Source organism: Sapajus apella, unplaced genomic scaffold (genome assembly GCF_009761245.1).
Source record: "Sapajus apella isolate SASKATOON/1434 unplaced genomic scaffold, GSC_monkey_1.0 scaffold582, whole genome shotgun sequence".
Taxonomy (NCBI): domain Eukaryota; kingdom Metazoa; phylum Chordata; class Mammalia; order Primates; family Cebidae; genus Sapajus; species Sapajus apella.
This window is the reverse complement of record NW_022437508.1, coordinates 24,905-32,411: the sequence shown is the minus strand read 5'-3', so window position 1 is coordinate 32,411 and position 7,507 is coordinate 24,905. Positions and strand designations below refer to the sequence as shown.

At 40.7% G+C, this 7,507-nt stretch overlaps 1 long non-coding RNA gene and 1 pseudogene across 3 annotated transcripts in view; both read left to right on the top strand.

The window, feature by feature from the left end:
* LOC116546092 overlaps window positions 1–3,241 on the top strand; it is an 11,964-nt pseudogene extending 8,723 nt beyond the window's left edge. Inside the window, exon 3 of the transcript XR_004266583.1 lies at window positions 2,730–3,241. The product of XR_004266583.1 is annotated as an HLA class II histocompatibility antigen, DRB1-10 beta chain-like (transcript). The remainder of the gene's footprint in view (window positions 1–2,729) is intronic.
* Window positions 3,242–3,713: 472 nt separating this feature from the next.
* On the top strand, window positions 3,714–5,023 carry LOC116546093. Of its 2 annotated transcripts, XR_004266584.1 has the most exons (3): window positions 3,714–3,824; window positions 4,286–4,309; window positions 4,615–5,023. It is a non-coding gene; the product is annotated as an uncharacterized LOC116546093 (long non-coding RNA). The 2 variants fall into 2 exon arrangements; XR_004266585.1 differs by lacking the exon at window positions 4,286–4,309 and having other exon boundaries at window positions 3,759–3,824.
* The last annotated feature ends 2,484 nt before the right edge of the window (window positions 5,024–7,507 follow it).

The following is a 7,507-nucleotide window of genomic DNA, read 5'->3' as shown; positions in this document are numbered from 1 at the left end:
GTGTGAGGCTGTTCTGGGAGGGGAGGCAGGAGGGGGCTTCTTATCGTTGGAGGTCTCTGTGGGGAGGTGACATGGGAGGTGGGTGCAGGTGCTGGAGAGGGAAGAGACCTCGACTGTCCTGGGTCCTTAGAGATGCAGGAAGGGAAGTGTGAGGTGTGTGTGGCTGGGTGAGGATTTAGGGGAGGAGAGCTGAGGGGTGTGGAAGGTTTGGGATAGTGTGAGGAGGCCAGTTCCAGACTGTCCCTGCACACACCCTTCATGCAGTCTCTGAAATCAAAGTGTGCGGTGGTTGTTTGCAAAGCATCAGATTAATTTCTAGGGGAACCGAGAAGACCTCTGAGACACCTCTGAATGTCTTTATTATGACATTCACCAAAAAGTGAAAATGTATGTTTCTGATTAATTTTTAATTTATACTTTTTTGATTTGTAATGCTTTTGAATTATTTTGATCTCTTTATTAGCCAGTTATAATTTCTGCTCTAAGGATTCCCTATTGTATTTGGTATGAAATGAACAATGATCTTTTGTCTGTTATCTCTAGAGCTTAGTATTTTTTCTCAGTGATTTTGTGGGTTCTTTGTACTGTAAGATTTTTACCATTTTATTGACATTAGATTTCACGTTTTTTCCAGTCTGTGGGTTGTATGTTGATTTTGAAAATTTTTTTCTATGTTAGGAATTTGAATATTTTTATTTAATAAAATAAATTGCCAAATTTTTATTAATGATTTACAATCCATCTTAAATCTACCATTTTGTCATATTGTTGTCTCCAGGTTTCTGTGGGAAGAGACAGCCGGAGGCAGACCTGTGTTACTTATAAATGATTCCAATCTTGCTTTGCCTTTTATACACGGAGATTTGTGCCATGGATCAAATCCAAACTATGGTGCAGTAAAATAAAAGCAGAGATCAAGTGGTAACAGGTGGCCTATGATAAAGGCCACCTGAGAGCGCCCTGCAACCGCGCAACACTGAGGCATGGCTGCAGAGCAGAAAAGAAAAACTGCTTTGGTCCCACATCTCTTCCCAACATAGAGTTTGTATGAGGATCTCCTAAAGGGAGCTTATGCAAAACACTCTGGGAAGGAAATGCAACATCTGCTCATAAGACTCAGGAAGGTCTTCACAGGTGGGTGCTGGTAAGGCCAGAAAGCCTTGCAGGGCAGAGACACCAGAACGCCACAGGCTCTGCCTGTGTTCTCAGAATATGGGGCAATTTCGATTGCTTTATGTCTACAATCCTGGAGAGATAAAAGCCCCTTGATGCATTGTGTGTGGTCAGACCTTATGGAGCCTTATCTGCTGCACCTTTCTTGCCAAAACACCTGGATAGACAATAGGTGGTAAAGTCTTAGTGTCCTTAGTTAGCATTTCTTAGGAGAACCGCCTATGCTGCTGAATGCTGCAGACACATGCTCCTCCTCCTGTTATCTTCCTCCTCAGCCCCCCTCCCCAGTGCCTGCAAGATTAACAGGATAATTTACCTAATAAGAGAGCTTGGAGCCCAGAGCTCTAGGCCAATATGGATCACCGGATGACCCTGCTAGAGTGCCTTGGAACCCTGAACTCATGCTTTAAAATTCTATTCTTGTATCTGTCTTTATTCCTTGTCTCACTCCCTAGGCATCACCAGGAGATGGGGCACCTGTGTACAGGGCTGGGCTGGTTCCCAACATGTTTCTCATTCCTTTTTTTAAAAAATTGTATTTATTGAGGATCTGCTAGTGTCAGGGATTTTCCTAGGCAAAAGCACCCCAAGTAATGAGTCCCAGAACCTGCCTTGATCCAAATGTCATGCTGGAAAAAAAAAATCATTTTACAATCATAGGTCTAATGATAGTGATGCTTATTTTGCATTGGCAATACATTGATCAGCTAAATGTATATAGAAGAACTTTCGAAATTAAAACGACTTTTCTTGATCTTTCTCTCTGCTTTAGGACTCATGCTTTTCTAGGAAATTAAAGATTTGGAGAATCATTTCTGTCTGTCTCACCTTCCCAGGGGCAGAACCATTTCTGTGGTGTTCTAAGGTGTGAGTGCATGGCGGTAGGATCCTTAAAACTTCATCCTCAGTTTCCTCACGTACCTTACTCTATCCCTTTATCTTTCCACATTGCTTTAAATCATATTTTTCTCTCCAGGTGTACAAGGATGATAAATAGGTGGCAAGTGGAGCACCCAAGTGTGATGAGCCCTCTCACAGTGGAATGGAATGAGAAGCTTTCTTTCTGACCTCATAAATTGAAGGCTATATTCAGTCATTGTTTATATGTTTTACATGCATTAATCCTCATATAACCCCAAAAGATAAATTAGTATAATTATCCTTCATTATAGGTGAGAAAGTTGAGACATGGAAGAATAAAAACCTTTTTCAGAATCCACCAGTAAAAGGCAGACCTTAGATTTGAACCAGACAACCTGTCTCAGAAATCAGTTTTTATTAATGCAATCTGTAATTTCAAAGATCAGTAAACACTTTCGCAATGCATGCCAACTTTAAGCTATGAAGATACAAACACCATTTTTCACATCTCTTAACTCTTGTGGGTCCCCACTACAAAGATTAAATCCCGGGCTGCTGACACTGTGAGGCCACATGGCCAGCTGTGCTGGAGACCTGGTCAAGGCCAGAGCCTGGGTTAACAGAGAAGCAACAAACAGCCAAACAAGACTTGCTCTGTCTTCCCGACTCATTTCATCTCCCTTTTGTTTTCCTAGTCCAACCTAAGGTGACTGTGTATCCTGCAAAGACCCAGCCCCTGCAGCACCACAGCCTCCTGGTCTGCTCCGTGAGTGGGTTCTATCCAGGCAGCATTGAAGTCAGGTGGTTCCGGAACGACCAGGAAGAGAAGGCTGGGGTGGTGTCCACAGGCCTGATCCAGAATGGAGACTGGACCTTCCAGACCCTGGTGATGCTGGAAACAGTTCCTCAGAGTGGAGAGGCTTACATCTGCCAAGTGGAGCACCCAAGCGTGATGAGCCCTCTCACAGTGCAATGGAGTGAGCAGCTTTCTGACTTCATGAATTTCTCACCCACCAAGGAGAGGACTCTGCTAATCCCTGAGTGTCAGGTTTCTCCTCTCCCACATCCTATTGTCATTGGCTCCAGGTTCTCATCTCCATCAGCACAGGTCACTAGGGGGAGCCCTTTAATAGTTTCTGGGACATACCTACTAGCCCCTGGAAAAGCAGTCATTCCTACCAGGAAGAAGAGGCTGTTGCGCTTTTGAACCCCACCTACATAATGTCAGAGGTCAGAGTCACCTGCTCTCTCTAAGCTCCAGACCCTTCCTCTGGGTCTGAGACTTTCTGCTGCTGTTGCTGTGAGTTGTTTCTTGTCAACTGAGAAGAGAAAAACTGTAGGGTCCTTCCGGACATCAGCAGAGTCCAGTCTCAGCTCTGCCTTTTATGAGCTCTGTCACTCTAGACAAAGTACTTAACCTCATTGAGTCTCAGATGTTCTGTTGATCAGATGCTGAAGTCTTGCCTTACATGAAGCCTGTAATATTTGAATGAATTTGATGCATAAACTTTGTAATTGTTTAGTGTGGTTTGAAAATCTTTTTTTCTCCAGAAATCACCAATTATTTTAGTTTTTGCAGGGCAGCCATCTTCCCCATTTTCAAAGCTTTGAATCTTAGGTTCTTAATTAAAGACGTTAAATTTGGGATAAAAATCACTAAACCTGGCTTCCTCTCTCAGAGGCACTGTCTGAACCTGCACAGAGCAAGATGCTGAGTGGACTCAGGGGCTTTGTGCTTAGCCTGCTCTTCCTTGGGGCAGGGCTGTTCATCTACTTCAGGAATCAGAAAGGTGAGGAGCCTTTGGTAGCTGGCTCTCTCCATAGCTTTTCTGGAGGAGGAAATATGGCTTTGTGGAGGTTAATTCTCAGTACATCAGTGGCCCTGGTTAAAACCTTTCTTTCCCCAAAAGATCTCCAATGTCCTGCTAATCCAGACATCATCAGTGTCAAAGCATAATCGCTTTTAGCCTGTAGAGAGAGAGAAAAGTTAACAAGTAGGAGTTCTTTGGTTTGAGATCCTGGAGTAAATTAAGAAAGAGCCACTAAGATGAATGCAGTTACACTGGATCCAGTGCCCGACACTTCACGCTTCATGGGTCACATGGTCTGTTTCTGCTCCTCTCTGCCCTGGTTGGTGTGGGTTGTGGTGTTAGAGAAATCTGAGGTGGGAGACCGAAGGCTGGGACATTGTGCTGAAGGACAGATTTGCTTACAAATCTTTTAAGTGTATGCCTTTCCCTCATTTTCCTAGGAGGTTCTGCACTTCGGCCATCAGGTAATGCCTTTTAATCCTCGTATAGAAACAGATTTGGTTTCCCTAGAATGATGGTAGAGGTGATAAGGCACAAGACAGAAATAATAGGAAAGACTTTTGGATCCAAATTTGTGATCAGGCAATTTACACCAAAACTCCTCCTCTCCACTTGGAAAAGGCCTGTGCTCTGCAGGTATTGGCTCAGGGAGACTAAGGAGCTTGATTTTCAACTTCCTGCAGTGCTCTCATCTGAGCCCCTGAAAGAGGTGAAAAGAAGCTGTTAGTACAGCCAGGTCTGAACACAACACTTTCCTCTGTCTCTGCAGGACTCCTGAGCTGAAGGGAAGGTGACCACATTCAAGGAAGAACCTTCTGCCCCAGCTTTGCAGGATGAAAAGCTTTCCCGCTTGGCTCTTATTCTTCCACAAGAGAGAGCTTTCTCAGGACCTGGCTGCTACTGGTTCAGCAACTCTGCAGAAATGTCCTCCCTTGTGGCTTCCTCAGCTCCTGCCCTTGGCCTGAAGGCCCAGCATTGATGTCTATGCCTCAAGGTCAAATTTGTGCTCCCCTTTACCTAACCCTACAACCTCCCATGCATCTGTACTCACCCTGTGCCACAAACATGTTACATTATTAAATTTTTTGCAAACATGGAGTTAAAAATCATCTGTCCATTTGGCTTCAAGGACAAAAAATAAAAAGAAAAGAAAAAGGGAAGATTATTTCCCAATAAAATAATGGTATATATATATATATGATCTTAGTATGTGAGGTAATGCATTATATTAAATAGCTTGATTTAGACATTCAACACTGTAAGTATATATCAAAACTTCATGCTATACAACAAATATGCAATTTTTACCTGACAATAAGAAAGTAAACCTAACATTTGAAAAGGCAATGCATAAAAACTGAGAACAGACTATGAAAACTAAAACAAACTTGGCAAACGTGAAATAAGAAACCCGCTAACAAGTCCATCAGAACTCTTTCTTAACCCCATCTACAATATTGTGTATCTATAACTGTAAATTAGTATATAGGTTTTCATTCCAGAGACTTCAATAGTGTAGTATTCTCAAAGGACTTGTACAGATTTCAGAGAAAGACAAATTTAGAAGATGGAGAGCTCTCCATTGAGTCAGTGTCAAATATGTCAAATCTAATAATACATAATCAATTCAAAAGTTTATTTCAAAGTAATAATCATTTGAGCCTAATTTCTTTACTGTCAGAGACTATTTTCAATCAAATTCAATATTTTATGCATATTTTACTTTTAGTTATGTGTTACTTATGCATACACAGCAGTACAAGTACATATAACTCCTATAAGAATATATATCCTATAGGGACGTATTAAGCTGATAATTATGCCTGTTCTATTTGATCCCAGAGTTACAACAAATAGGCATTTTTCCCTAAGCTGAGGAAATGATTTGTCTCATTCTTTTATATGAGACCTGTGGTGTGGAATTATAAAGTAGAACTAGAATGTGTGGGGTGAATATTTCAGTGAAGATATCTCTGCTGCTGATAGCAGGAAATCCAATCTGGTGGGCTTTATTTTTCTTTATGTCGTTATCTCACATAGCTGACAGATCCTGGGCATCTCCAGGTTTGCTCAACTCAGCAGACCAGTGGCATCACCGGCGATCCTGGAACTTTATCTCACATCTCTCCATCACACACAGCACCTCCGCTTTCCTGAGACGGCAGGAGGACCCTTGCAGCAGCTTTAGGTTTCTTATTCTTTCACAACAACTCCCAAAGACGGGGAAAGGATATTGCTTGTTCCTGTGCGCCTTTATAAGGCACAACTAAACTGTTTCCAGATTATTCCCAGTACCCACTTTCTGGCACATTGGAAAGACCGTGGGATCACACGGGCTCAGACAAGCCAGGATTCAACCTTTGTAGAGTGGGCCTGATGCACATGGGAAGAAAAGAGGCAAAACCATGCATTTTTTTAAAAAACAAAGAAATGGTGGATGGAGTAGAAAATTTCAGAGTAGGGAAATGATAGATTGTGGTACTCTTAAGTTGGTAATATTTGTAGCTAAATTTCACTTGAAGACCCAGAGACTCCTTATAGGCATCCTTAATTCAGGGTTTTGGGTCTTTTAAAATATATATGTAGAATATTAAATGTCAGTCATTAACTCAATTACAATAAAATGAAAAAGCAAGCAGAAAGGATTGTTTTTATAACTGAATTAAGCATGCTGACATGTTATTTTATGAGGTAAATATGTTTTCCAGGGAAATTTTTGAAAAAAAGTAAAAGGAATGACTCGCTCTATAAGGTACTAAAATATACTATACATTTATTTTTATAAATGCATTTGTTACTGATTTTTTAATTAAATATGCTATTAAAACAGAGCCTAAAATTAGAATGAATTGAGATTTACATTCAGTTTTTGGTAAGTTGTATTTCAAACTTATGTCTTTCACTAAGTAGATCCTGGATGAATAAAAATTGAAACATAAAAGAGAAAATATAAAATTAGCAAGACAGATGTGACTTCTAATACTATCATCATCATTATAATTGTGTTGGAAGACAAACAGACTTTCTAAACTCTTATGTGTTGCTGGCAGGAGTGCATGATTTAACAAATACCTGGAAATTTGGCAATTTCTTAAAAAGTTAAACATATATTTGCCATATGACCCAGCAGTTTTACTCCTTGGAATCTACCAAAGATACATAAAAACATATGTCCTCACAAAGATATGTGTTCAAGTGTTCAGAACAGCCTTAGCCATAGCTGGCCCAAACTGAAAACAATCCAAATTTCCTTCAACTAGTAAATGTGTAAACAAAATAGTGCTACACCCATGCAAGGCAATATCATTCAACAATAAAAGGGAACAAAAAAAGACTTATCTGGCAGGGGAGATACTATGAACCTGAGGGTAGTTTTCCCAAAACAAGTTTCAACTCTTGCACTCCGGATGATGAGAGATCACTTAATGGGTACAATGCATATGATCTGTGTGACAGATACTGTAGAAACACTGACTTCACCACTATGCAATCTATGCATGTAACAAAACTGCACCTGTACCTTATAAATTTACACAAATGGAAAAAGAGAAAACAAATGGAAAGGAAAGAATCAAAATGATTAGACATACTACAAAACTGGTGAACTTCAATAATGTTAACTAAGTGAAAGAAATTGGAACTAAGTGAAAGCTGACATGTCG